This window comes from Xenopus laevis, chromosome 4S, assembly GCF_017654675.1.
Source record: "Xenopus laevis strain J_2021 chromosome 4S, Xenopus_laevis_v10.1, whole genome shotgun sequence".
Lineage (NCBI taxonomy): Eukaryota > Metazoa > Chordata > Amphibia > Anura > Pipidae > Xenopus > Xenopus laevis.
In genome coordinates this window covers 39,186,727-39,200,792 of record NC_054378.1, presented here as the reverse complement: position 1 = coordinate 39,200,792, position 14,066 = coordinate 39,186,727, and the positions used below count along the sequence as shown (strand labels likewise).

General features: G+C 37.4%; 1 long non-coding RNA gene across 1 annotated transcript in view; it reads right to left on the bottom strand.

The window, feature by feature from the left end:
- LOC108715393 overlaps positions 1 to 14,066 on the bottom strand; it is a 92,382-nt gene that overhangs the window by 23,349 nt on the left and 54,967 nt on the right. Inside the window, exon 2 of the long non-coding RNA XR_001935510.2 lies at positions 7,844 to 7,932. This is a non-coding gene — a long non-coding RNA (uncharacterized LOC108715393). The remainder of the gene's footprint in view (positions 1 to 7,843; positions 7,933 to 14,066) is intronic.

The following is a 14,066-nucleotide window of genomic DNA, read 5'->3' as shown; positions in this document are numbered from 1 at the left end:
TGGTTCAGGAATGTGACTGTCAGTATTGCTTCACAGAATGGATATTTTTCTTTTTTAAACTGGGTTTACATTTTGTTGATGGAATGAATCATACGCTATAAAATCTTGTATTCGGTCACAAACAAATTTTGGCATTTTTCCACAATTCAGTCCATGGTAACTTTAAACATAAATGCGTCTGTTACATGGATGTTATACATTTGCGAAACAGATTTTGTTCTCATTCTTTATTAGAAATGTCTTTTGTATATTTTTTATCTGTGTATATGGTCACAAATACTGATGTACCATGAGAGACATTCATTCTCTATATATCTATACAAGGGATAGTTCTGTATGCAGAATGTATTTGGGACAAATGGCACCCCATATTGCCCACTGGCACAAAGTGGTGGTTGGATTACTAAATACATTTACAACTTTAAAAATGCACGAATCGAGGATTCGTATGATTTTTGGACTGTGTGTGGAGAGTCCCGACATTTTTCGTCCGGCGGAGATCGGTCATTTGGTCGATCATACAGGTTATAAGATTTCTGTCGGCTGCCGATAATATCTCTGCGTGTATTGCTGATCGTACGATTTTCAGTGGGAGACTGTCACTAGCTTTGGTCGGACGTAACTTTCGTACGATTGCTGTAGGGGCAGAACATCAGCTGATCTGTTCTTTTACTACTTTATTTGATCTGAATGGTTAGTGGCAGGTTGGGAGATGGGAAAGTCCGATCGTACGATGATTCGTACGATCGGATCTTTGCGTCTATGGCCAGCTTAAGGGTTAGAGCACGTGTGTACAGAGTACATCAGTAAATAGATAATTATTGCTGCCCCTAACACACACACATTAAATGTGGCAGTTTTTTTTAACCATAATTGCATTGTTGATAGGCCAATGAATTTTAGTAAAATAAAAGAAAAAGACACTTTTCACAACTTGAGTATATTTTCTTCTATACCATTAGCCTCTTTTATAGCATTAAAGGGGTTGTTTACCTTTGAGATAACATAGTATAATGTAGAGAGTGATATTCTGAGTCAATTAGCAATTTGTTTAAGTTTTTTATTATTGAAGGTTTTTGAGTTATTTAGCTTTTTATTTAGCAGCTCTTCAATTTGCATTTTGCATGGTAACTAGGGTCCAAATTACCCTAGCAACCATGCATTGATTTGAATAAGAGACTGGCATATGAATAGGAGAGGGTCTGAACAGTAATAAAAAGCAACAATAACAATACATTTGTAGCCTTACAGAGAATTTGTTTTTTAGATGGGAAGCTCATTTCAGGTACAGAGAAAAAGGCAAATAACTATAAAGACACAGGTGGTTTACAGCATAAACCAATACTACAGACATATTATGATTATTGTAATTGTGATTCTCATGGGAGAAGAGAAGTGAGATATCTTAAACTACCAGACTCGCAATATTAAGAGGTTTTCTGCAACACATTACTCTCTGTGAGATATGATTTCCTCACTGATGGTTATTTCCATTCTTTTATTTAGACAGCTATTCTATATTTAAATTTACCACTTTTCTTCTGCGGGCTAGCACTAATAATTTGCCAATTCATTCATATTTTATCTATTATTTATATTTAATTCCATAAAAAGCAATGCAAAGACATGATATATAGCAAGGTAAAAACTTGTAGAATGTATTAACATCTAAAGTTTAAAGTAGTAGAAGACTCCAAATCACTAGGTGGGGGCCAATCAGAATTTACAAATGCACTGACTTGCTAAGAAGAGTCAAAATCACACTTTCTTTTTCAAGACTTCCCCTTGCTGAGTGTAAGCACAGTATAGTAAAATCTGAAAAATGACTGTACTGTGCATGTGTCCATCTAGGGTGATGAAACTCATAAAAGCACCTTGAAGAGCCAATAGCCAGGTTTGGTACATAAGAGCAGGACCAATTTGCAGTTTAATCTCACACTTAGGGAAAATATGTTTCATCCCTGGGTAGGCATGAATTACCAACCTTTTGGGTAATAGCCAAATGTGCCAACCACTTGCTCCACAGAGACACAGCTCGGCCAGCCTGGAGGTGTTGCTGTAACCTAGGGAAATGTCAGTGTTTTTCATTGCTAGGTTTTAGTCTCATACATCTCTAAAAAAATGTATTTTTCATAACAAAGACATCTAACCTTCTCTCTAGGATTAGTTTGGTAGGTGTACAGTTTGCACTTAAAGATGTCATTATGTCAGAGCTGCAGAGAGATGCCAAAAACTTGAAACATTTTACTTTTTTTCTACAATAAAATCCAATTTTTTAGTGGAAAAAAAACCCCAAAACTTTTCAAGATTTATTATACCCCAGGAATGGAAAAAGTCAGAATCTGAAATTACTGCATCTTAGACCTACAGAGGTTGTATATAAGTCAACGGGAGAGGTTCCTATCCTATTTGGAAGTTTCTGTGGTCTGTGCTGGAATTAGCCTAAAAATCCGACTATTTCTGACTCTTTGGGCACAAATTTGAAAAATTCGGGCGATTCAGGAAAAAAAAAAGAAACGGGAAAAAAATTCAGATTTTTGCTTGATTTTTTTGTTTGTCCCTGATACGATTACATTGGTGATATTTTTTTTTTATAATAAACAAGGTCCAATTGTGGATTCTAGTTTGGTCTGACTATTAAAATAATTCAGATTTTAATACTTAAGGCCCAAAGTGTCCAGGTTTCTAATATTACTGCAGTTATTGTAATCATGAGGAGGACATTAAAATATGTTGTGTTTATTGATGACACACATGTAGAATGAAAAGCCAATTAAGGATTTGTCATCCTAGCAGGGATACAGTATCTGGATAAAATGATGTGCAGGTGAAATTTAATGTTAATAAATATAAGATTATGCAACTCCAGGTTACTTATACACATATTGGGACAAATATTGGCAACTGTTGATAAGGACCAATGGTCAGCAAGGAATTGTCTTTTTTCAAAAGGGTTCTAGATTTATTGAGGAATGTTAAAATTCATTACCATTGAAATGGATTGTTAATGCCTCATCTAGATACTTTTCACCTTCTGAGAGAACTGAAGAAAGCTTCAGATTAATTTTCTTACCTTCTTCTGTATTATCTAGTAGTTAGGGAAGTTTTCTAGGACAAATGGTTGAACTTGAAGGCCACGTATCATTTGCAACCTCAACTACTATTTAACTATCCATAACAATTTCTAATAATGTATATACTCAGGGTAGACAACACAACCCTTTCAATATCTTGTTCATGTACCTGTACCCTATTCCGATAACCTAACACAAGGAGCACCTGCATATAATCTTATTAAATTCTATGAACTTCTTTAGCATTTATAAAAATATATAAAATATTTTGAGAATTTTTTCAGTGGCAGCAACACAAAGAAAAAAACATTTATTGAGGGAGAGAGAAAGAAGAGATAAAATGGTGTTCCAAAGATTTCCCTGAGCTTTAAAGCCTTGTACAAGGCATCCTTCATAACTGTCTCTCTTTAAATTGACTTTTAGAGGAGATATACTGTAAAAGTATTCTTTAATATAGTCTTTAAAATCTTAAAAAATTTCATATGTGATAGGGGAAATGTAACCATTTTACTCCATTAATTCCATTCAAAGGCAGAACATGAGCAAATTAGCAAAGACATTTGTGTTATTGTCTTAGTTTATATTTAATTCTTAGTGATGAGCGAATATATTGCCAGCCATGGTTTTGCAGAGAAATTCCGCACTTTTTCACATTGTCTTAGAGAAAAAGAAAGTCAATATAAAAAAAATGGTCATTGACTTTAATGCATCTGTACAAAAAAGTCGCCAAGACAAAAAAAGTCGCCAAGACAAAAAAAGTCGCCAAGACAAAAAGTCACCAAATCTTTGCACATGTAAAAAATTGTCGCTCGTAAAAGCATTTTTGATGCCCATTGACTTCAATGCGTTTCGTAAATTTTTTTGCGTTTTGCAATTTTTTTTTGCAGTATCACAAATTTTTCGGTGAAGTGACACGAGACAGATTCACTCATCGCTATTCATTTTTAAAAAATGCCTTTTTCCTGCACCAGTGTAAGTTTCACATGAAAAGCTCATCAGGGAATGTTGCAGGCTGCCACTTTAATTTGTTATCCCAGAAAATATATATCCACTCAGGGACCTTTCTCAAGGCCTTGAGAAAGGTCCCTGAGTGGACCGAAATGTCACGTCGGCTTTACATGAATACACTTTGATTTTTTCACCAAAGAACTCGGTGTTGCTGGTCATTTCTACCTTATTATATATATATATATATATATATATATAACAAACAAGGGAAAGTTGTGCTCACCACTAGTTTTTAAAATCATTAGGCGGGGGTGCAATGAGGGTGTGACCACATAATACATATAGACAAATACAAGATTCCTCTGCACTCAACCCATTATCAATATATTTAAGACAGAGACATTTTGTGCATACAGCTACTGAAAAATGCCTTACCCTTTAAAAAAACAGGGATTGTTTGTCCATATATTGCAATATATTTAAGCTGGCCAACTACGTCAAAGTCATCCCATATCTGGCCAGTCCTATGCTCAATTTTCATCTGATTCATTAAGAATTCTATGGTTTAATTATACATTTTATAAAAGGGACGAATACGTTTTACCTGCAACTTACTAGCTGCTTTCAAAGTAAAACTCCCAAACTTGGCTGCCCTTTTATTAGACACCAGTGGGATCACCTGACTATAGTTGAGAAAGGTCCCTGAGTGGACCGAAACGTCACGTCGGCTTTACATGAATACACTTTGATTTTTTCACCAAAGAACTCGGTGTTGCTGGTCATTTCTACCTTATTTTATATATATATATATATATATATATATATATATATATATATATATATATATATATATATATATATATATATATAATCTGACAACATGGGAGCTGTAGTCACTAGTTTGCTAGAATCAATGTGTAGCATAAAAATGAATTGCACATCTCCTTACTGCTCTTGTATCTCCATACTGGTCCTTAAAGGAAAACTATACCCCCCAAACAATGTAGGTCTCTATTAAAAATATATTGCATAAAACAGCTCCCATGTAAACCCTGCTTCATGTAAATGAACCATTCTCATAATAATATACTTTTCTAGTAGTATGTGCCATTGGGTAATCATAAATAGAAAATTGACTTTTAAAAAATAAGGGCCGCCCCCTGGGATCATATGATTCACTGTGCACACAAACATACCACCAAACCATACTTGTTAGGCCACATGAGCCAATTAACAGACAGAGTTCTGTCTTTTGCTTCAATACTTCTTCCTGTTACAGTTAGGGGCACATTTACTAAGCTCGAGTGAAGGATTCGAATATAAAAAACTTTAATTCGTTAAGTTTTATTTTTGGGTACTTCGACCATCGAATAGGCTACTACGACCTTCACCTTCGACTACATACTTCACCACTTTAAACCTACCGAGCACCAATGTTAGCCTATAGGGACCTTCCCCATAAGTTTTGCAAGCTATTTCTGATCGAAGGAAAGTCATTCGATCGATGGATTAAAATCGAAGGATCGATGGATTTTTCCTTCGATCGATCGAAGTATTTGTGGTAAATCCTTTGACTTCGATATTCAAAATCGAAGGATTTTACTTTGATGGTCGAATATGGAGGGTTAATTAACCCTCGATATTCGACCCTTAGTAAATGTGCCCCTTAGAGTTGTAGTATTTCTGGTCAGGTGATCTCTGAGGCTGCACACAGACCATCACAAAATGGTGGTTCAAGGTAAGAGATGTAGAAAGGCAATATATACGTAATTATATAGACCAGTTTGGTAAGATTCTTTAATATGCCACTTAATATGATGTAAACTATCTGTTGCTCAAGTGTTCATTTTGGGGGTATAGTTTTCCTTTAAAGGCATGGGTAGAAATCCCAATGGAAACTGTCCTAAATGTCAACAATCAGATACTGGTTTCTTCCACCTCTTATGGTCGTGTTCTTTAATTCATGGGTTTTGGGCCGAGGTAATGGTGTATTTGTCCAATGAAAAAAAACTGGGGTTAGTTGATGAGTTGGTACCGCTGAACAAAACGAGATGCCTGATGCGTACTCTCCTTTTTTATGCAAAAAAACTGATTAAAGGCCATTAAATGAGCCCTCGTCCCCCCACGGTAAAACCAGGGGTGAAATTAGTCAATAGAAATCTCCCGATGATAAAGCTGACATATCTGGCTAGGCAATGCCCGAAAAAGTTTGAGAAAATATGGGAACCCTGGCTAGAGGCCTGCCCAGAAGCAGACCCGATGACCCAATAAATACAAATGAATGGGACGACGTATTTAACATGTTTATTCTCCCTCCAGTTTGTTTACCCCATTTGGGCACATTATGTTTTTTTTTCAATGCTCCGAATGTGCGATTGTAAACTTTAATTCAATAAGTTGTGGTCCTGCGTGACCAAATATACTGCCTCAATAATTCCTACCTTACTGTCGTTTTGTCGTGTCTGTTAAAAATGCAAAATAAAAACCTTTTAAAAAAAAAAAGAAAGAGAAATTGAAATACATTTAATTGAGTAATATAGTGCAGCTATATCAAATAAGTCAGGAGTGAGGTAGTAGTTTTAGTCAAGGGAAAATATACAGTATGACAGAGGAATAACAACTGAGCTCTTTAGGAAAAACTACAGTTTTCACTGAAAGACAAAGAAGAAAATAGGCCAGAATTGGTTTATTGTTAAACTTTAGGTGGAGGTCGCTCTGCTATGCAAATACCCATTTGACATGGAGCTATTTATATATCGTCTAAATTATGGCTCCTGCAGCTAATTGAGATTGCTTGTTTTTCCAAGGGGCCACACATCACTGGTTTGTTGTAGAAGCACTTACTCCCAGACCTGCCAATTAAAGTAAAATCTGTGTGTGCAAGAGCCAAGAGGGGACACAAACTGACAAAGGGATTTGGATATAGAAAGTTATGTTCATTGGAAATTCATTTACAAAATAATTTCCTCTTGAGTTTAGTTAATCTGTGCAGTCTGTGCCATGTTTCAGTGTTCCATGAAAAAAAAACTGTGATGGGCCTTTCTATGCAGTTCATAATTAAAATATTATGCCGGAAATGTTGCCCAAACTTGGCAATAAAATGTGAATGGAAGGAGGAAAAAACCCCAACATGGGAACGGCAGTTTGCCAGCATTCAACCTCTTATTAGTACTTCACAACATTATGGTAATGATTTTGACTAATCATCCAGCTCTAGCAGAAATAAAACATTAAAATGAGGCAGTGATACTGGTTAGTACAGTAATAAATACTAATCTGCTACACTGATATGAAATCATTGCTCGTCTATATTGTTGTCTTACATACAACGCTTTTTATTTTGTGGTTATGGAGATGTTATTAAAGTACTCATAGGGCAATGTAAGGTATGTCTGACTGTCGCTCTGTTAGGTGGCAAGGAAGGTGACTTTTTGCCATAGGTTCTTAGTAACATAAATTCATAGTACATCAAGATGAAAAAAATCTAAGTTTATCAAGGTTTTCCAAAATGCTTTGTACATTCTTTCAATGAAAACACATGGCTGTGTCATTCAAGTAGTTATGGGTGAATGGATCTCCATGAGGAACCCTATGGGTAGGACTACACGGGTGTTTTTGTCGCGATCCAACGCGCAGCGCAAAAACGCAGGCATCAAGTTGGACGCGACAGAAGGCAAGATATACAAATGTCAGATGAAGTTGCAGCGTTGATCCGACATGGCACGACTGTCGGATGCAGATGCATCGCGTAGCGTCTGCATCCGACAGTCGTGATGCGTCGGATCAACGCGGCGACACTATCCGACAATGCATTTACTTACCTTATTTCCATCGCATCCATTTTCACGCCTGCATTTTTGTGCAGCGCGTCAGATCGCTCCAAAATCATACGTGGAGTTTCTCCCAAAGACTGAAAATAATAAAAAAGTTAAAAGTAAACAAGCACTCTGAATAGCAAAACATGGCTTTATTAATAAATACTATTTAACATTTAATTAGAGGCCAAGTTAAAGAAATATTTTCTTGGTTTCAAAGTAAGCATCACTAAAGTCGACCATGGGAAAAGAAGTCTGTGTTAATTCCGGCAGATAAAAGAATCAACCCATAAGCATAGTAGATCAATATATTGCAAAGGAAGGAGCATTAGAAATTGAAAACTTTTGAACAAAAAATGCTTATGCGAAGGAATTACATGTATTCACATCATACTAAAGGCCTATATAATTCTATTACTGATTACACACTAAGGCCATAGTATAAGTTATGTATTTGTCAAAATGAACTGTTATGTAGTTCTCCACAACATTGGTCAGATATGTCGATGGGCCTCTCCCCAGCATGGCTAGGGAAGTCAACCCTTACTATCCTCGAAATATTGTGTCATCTTAACACAGCTTATTAGCTCTCATATTGCACAGTGGAATGGTACAATCTCATTGTTCAGATGGGAAGGCATGGGTAAAAGTATTGCAGCTCAGCACCCTGCGGTTTTGTACATCAGACTGCTGAGTATTACACCTACACTATGGAATAGCACAATCATTGCCCAGATGGCCAGGTTTGTGGTTTTTAGTGTGAGCAAATTGCAGATCAAACTTTAGCACCTTTGAAAACACTAGGTACATATTGTCAGTGCTCTGATGAATTATTTATATATAGCATTGCAGACCAGTGATGATGATTTGTTTTTCAACAAATAATAAGGTTTACTGCCTTATGGATAAGAGCATGGCCCCTGAAATGTTTATTTGTACTTGATTATAACCTATGTAGGGAGTGCTGCAGAGAGGGGCTGATACTTTATTAGCAAAAATAAGTTGATTACCTGCTTCTGGATGAAATAACACAAACTTTGTAGATAACTACAGGACTGTGAAACAAAGGCAGTGCTGTATTCATGGCTTAAGGTCTTTGTGCTCTGAAAAAGCAATTTCAGAAAAGTGGCAGGCAGTGTGCAAAGTGCAAAAAATGGCAGGTTGCAAAGTTTAAACATCACCTTCCACTTGGCAAATGACCCCTAAATTCTTATATCAAAAACTCGGCAAAAGACGGCAGTTATGGAAGGGAATTTATTACAGCAGGCTGCAAGTATTTAGCACCTAGCGCATTTTTGGGAGTAACTCCCTTAGTCATAGGCTTGCCCTAGCGCGTTTCAGGAGTAAATCCCTTAGTCATAGGCTTGCCAAGCCTATAACTCAGGGAGTTACTCCCAAAACGCGTTAGGTGTTATATACCTGCAGCCTGTTTAAATAAAATCCCTTCCAGAAGTGCTGTTTATTGCCGAGTTTTTGATCTGGATGCAGTGGGGACACTGAGCACTGAGCACCTGGCCAGGGAACCGGGACTGGAATGGTGAACTGGAGCGGTCTCTTTGTTTTTTACCTAAATTCTTACAACTTAAATACAATATTATAAGACTATACTGGCCTGAATGTGTTAAACATTATTTGAGCACCTGTGCCTTAGCTCCAAATTGCAATAAAAGCTAGGAATTGGAATTTTGGAGGTGCAGCTTGATTTTTGCTTTTATAATGGAGAAAACAACAACAACTTTCTTTCCACACATGAGCATTCCATCTGCAGTGCCAGAATTACAGCACAACTGCTTAGGTTTGTCATACTATTATAGAGACAGAACAGGAAATTATTGTAACTCATAAGCGGGAGTTCTAAAATCTTCTAATCATCATCCCCCTATAACCCAAACTCTGGGGGAAGTTCTTGTCATGAATGGCTCCCTAAGTTCAGAACAAGTGCTAGGCTCCTGGTCATGGCTCAATCTTCTGACTTTAGCAACCAACTTTGGATTCAGGAGGAGCCCTCAGCTACTCAGATGCCACCAGGCCTTTATATGAGAGGAGCAAAGCAAGTGCTCTGGACAAGCAAAGGGGCACGATCTTTACCAAGTATTTAAGACGGAAGGCAACACCAACTTCCCAAGGTATAACGAGATATAGTGAGGTTAGGCAGGCACAGGTTGGTCCAGGCAGAGTTCAATCGGGGTCAGTCCGGCTGGATTTGGTGCAGGCAGAGTTCAAGCAAGGTCAGAGTTTTGCTCCTAAACTTGATGTCATACGCATGGCGCATAAAAACCTGGAAGTGTGCACCACGCATGCCATAGGAGAACACATCGCCCAGAGGATCACAGTGGCAGGCATCCCCACTGAGAGCGTGGCAGGCATCCCCGCCGGCCCACAAGACCACCAGGGTGAGTCCTAACATTTCTATTCTAAGTTGTGTAAGTAGAATTATTCTTTTACTGAATATTCTAGAAATTCCTACAGTATTTGTTAAATATCCCATATTATGCCAAATATGGACAAGTCTCCCTCTTTTATAGAATTACAATGTTTCTACAGGAATATCCTCATTATGCTTTGTGGGGTATACTTTATCCCTCATATCAATTTATAATCTATAAAATGTGTAGTAATTACATTAAGGATTATTCAAGAATGAAGTTTTAATGCTGTTTGCAAATACATTTTTAAATAAGTAATAAAACTCTACTTTGTAGCAGTATTTTTAATTTTTTTTTTAATTTTTAACTGAGAAACCCATCAGTCAATAAAACTCTGTATCTTATCTTTCAGATTAAATATTCAAGTCGTATATTTTTTGTCTTCAGTTAACACAAAATGATAGTACTAAACACACACAAATGTCAAAACAACTTACTTTACTAACTTGCTGAAATTTTGGCAAAGATTTTACTTTCACTAATGTCTTCTTTCAGAAAACAAATACCATTGAGGCAGAGTGCTTGATGCTTCTCAGCAAGGTCCTAACCTGATGAAGTGCTGGTAATTGCTCTGGTCTCATCAGAGGCAGATGGTCCAACAGACTAATGTATGAGATGTAATGGCAGACTTTGAACAATAAGACATGACAGAGCATCTGTTATGTGGAGCTTTTGCGGCACAAGTAATAATTAATGGGAAAGGAACTCTATTTATAGAAATCCCAACAATGGGGGAAAAAAAAACAAGCAGAAATGTGACAAAATTAAAATCAAAACGCTTTCCTGAATAGAGCGAGGCTAATGATTATGTTTTGTTAAAAAGTGACATTAAATACAACATTCCATGCCTTCATGCACCTCACAGACTAAATATATACATTTTATGGTTGTTAGGCCAATGTAACAGTTGCATTTTTTTGTAAAGTGAAAGGAGATGGTCAAATAGAATTTCCTTATGCCTTTAAGCTGGAAATCAGCAAGTAAAATACTGCACTGAAATGGTATTTTACACATGGGAAAATGGAATAACATTCATTGAAGGGGACATGCTTAAATTCACATATATGGTAATATGATTAAAAAAATTTAGGGCAGTTTTTAGCCTACATTTCAGATCCAGTTTCTGAAAAAAAACCTTCCCCCAAAAATTATCTTCAGCTCCTCCCTTCACTTCCTCTGCTAAATGTCTGGTTGATTTAGGACAGCCACTGGTACTTCATCTTAGCATAACCTGGCGATGTCAGTGAGTGGCAAGCAGAACTTCACAATAGCAGCCCAAGTCCCTCTCTCTATGTCTCTGTAGGGACCCATAAGTGTAATGGCCTTCATTACCTGCCAGTGCCTCCTTCCCCTGTTGATGGGTTAAACCCTATGTAACACATTACATTATTTGCATACCCATTCTATTGGTTCTAAGTAGTGACCACTTCCTGCAGTGCTGTAACAAAGTGCTTTGCAGGGTGGGGAACTTCCTCTTTGGCCTGCAGCAGTTGACCTGGGCAGTTGTTCCACTGAGCCTGGAGTCAACAAGTCCCCAGAAGTGTTAGGCCCTAAAGGGACAACCCATTTAGTGAAGTCACGGTACAGGGACCCCGTGAACAAGGTGAAGCCAGCGTATAGATTTGCCCTTGTAAAATCACTCGCTAGGGAGAGTGAGTCAGAGAGGCTTAGCTAGTAAGAACAGCTCAAACTCCACCAAGGAGGATAGAAAGGAGTAGCTCTCCCACAGGCGCTGCTTTGCCTGTAGTGAAGGGACCACAGTACTGACAAGGGAATCAGGCTATGTTCTAACCCTGTTCCACGTCTGTTGTATGGGATCTGGGCTATATGAGTTACTGAAACCCTGGAAAGTGATCCTACCAACTTCCTGTGCATGTCTTTCGATGCTGTATCTGCTACACCTTTGAATGTACCTGGCATGTACTTTGATCTACCTCAGTTATGAATATTATAACCCTGTGGCACATTGTAACTGAATAAAGCCTGTTCTATATGAAAAGAACCCCTGGCACCCAATACCTTTGGCAGTAGTGAGTTGCAGTTTAACAACATAAGCATGTGTTCTTTCCGTTTAGCGAAAGCCCATACTGGTGAAAGAGCCCATGCTCTATCACACTAGTTAGTATTTGCCTAATTCAGCCAAATAGGGGTTACATCGCTCTGCTTCCAGTCCCTCTGTATCTCTGCTCCCAGCTTTTGTCACAGTATTTTGTTAATTAGAGAAGCTGCAGGTTTTTCCTGAAGTTATTGTCAGGGGGGCCTATCGGCTCCCAACGGGAGAAGTCTGGACCAAGGAGGAAGCCTAAGGCCAAAGTCCAAGTTCACGGTACAGACAAGGGTTCAGGAACAAATGTAGTCAGATCCAGGTAGTAGTTCAGAAGGCAGGCAGATAATTAGCAAATCAAGGTTCAGGCAGGGTCAAAAGTCCATGAATGCAATGAAACAAATCCTATACTCGGGCACCAAAACGCGGCGTTGTGACATTACACGTTTGCGCACTGATCTTGGCGCACCGGCACCCCCAAACCTCGTGCTGAACATGGGCACTGCCATCTTGGATTCTCCACGTACGGGAGCAGGAGTGCTCCTGACAGATATATTGTGCCCCAATATTAGCTGTTGCACAAGTTTTGCTGTTTTTTTTTCCCCCTCAACCTTGAAAATGTCTAAAAAGTCCACACAAAAATATACCCAAGGTGAAAAATTATTTTTGCATGAAAATGTGGTCTATAGAAGCTGAAAATTAAATACACTTGATACACAGTTATTTAATATGTTGCAAAAAATTTGAAATCAAAACCCACACACAAAGAGTATAAAAAATCTAAATGATCTTTCTAGTTTAAAAGTTTTCAGTAGTTTTATGGCTATGGTTATTTATGGTTTGCAAATATTGCTATTGAAAGCATCTGTCCTTACTATTCTATGCACTGCTTACTGACTATTGAAGCAAAACCAACTATTCACCTACCCCAGAATCCAATTTCTATAATGTCCTGTGTTCTGTGATTCACAGCACTATGAAGTCAGTAAAAGCCATGCAAAGAATAGAAATACTTATTAATGTCATTATTTGGGTGGAGCTCCCCAAATTAAACCAGCAAGTGACATTTCTGTTGAGCTGGTTGGCTGCTAAGGGTCACTAGATATATGATGCTTATGAATAAGTGCAGGACATGGAACACATCAAGCATGTATATGTCTGTAAAAAAATTTAGGATATTATAGGTGGTCTGGTAGAGCGTTTCTATCATTGTTGCTCCTACCTTAAAAGCAGTTAATACAATGGCAGATATCATAACTTGTGTTGCCTCTGAAAATTGTTATCTGTATATAAATTTTAAAATATATTTTATAAACATGAGAATTGGAGCTGTATCTGTGGTTTCTTCTGAAAAGTGTCTTCTCTTTATAAGTGCAATACTTTCTTCCAGTTTGGAGTGATTGAGATATATCAAACAGCTAAAAGACTATAAGAAGTGCTGTGTGGAAAAAAAGACCAGAGATTGTCAACTCTTTTCCCACATTTTAAGACTGAGCATCAGCAAGCCATACTGATCTGTCACTAATTTGACAGCTATAGCTGTGAAAAGTCCCATAAAACTCTGGTAAGACACTGGGACTAGTGCCAAAATGAAAACTGCTTTACCTTGAAAAGCCTGAGCTGGGCCATAACATGTACAACTAAACTATCATCCCTCCCTGTTTTTTTCAAACACATACATACATATATATATATATATATATATATATACATATATATATATATATATATATATATATATATATATATATATATATAT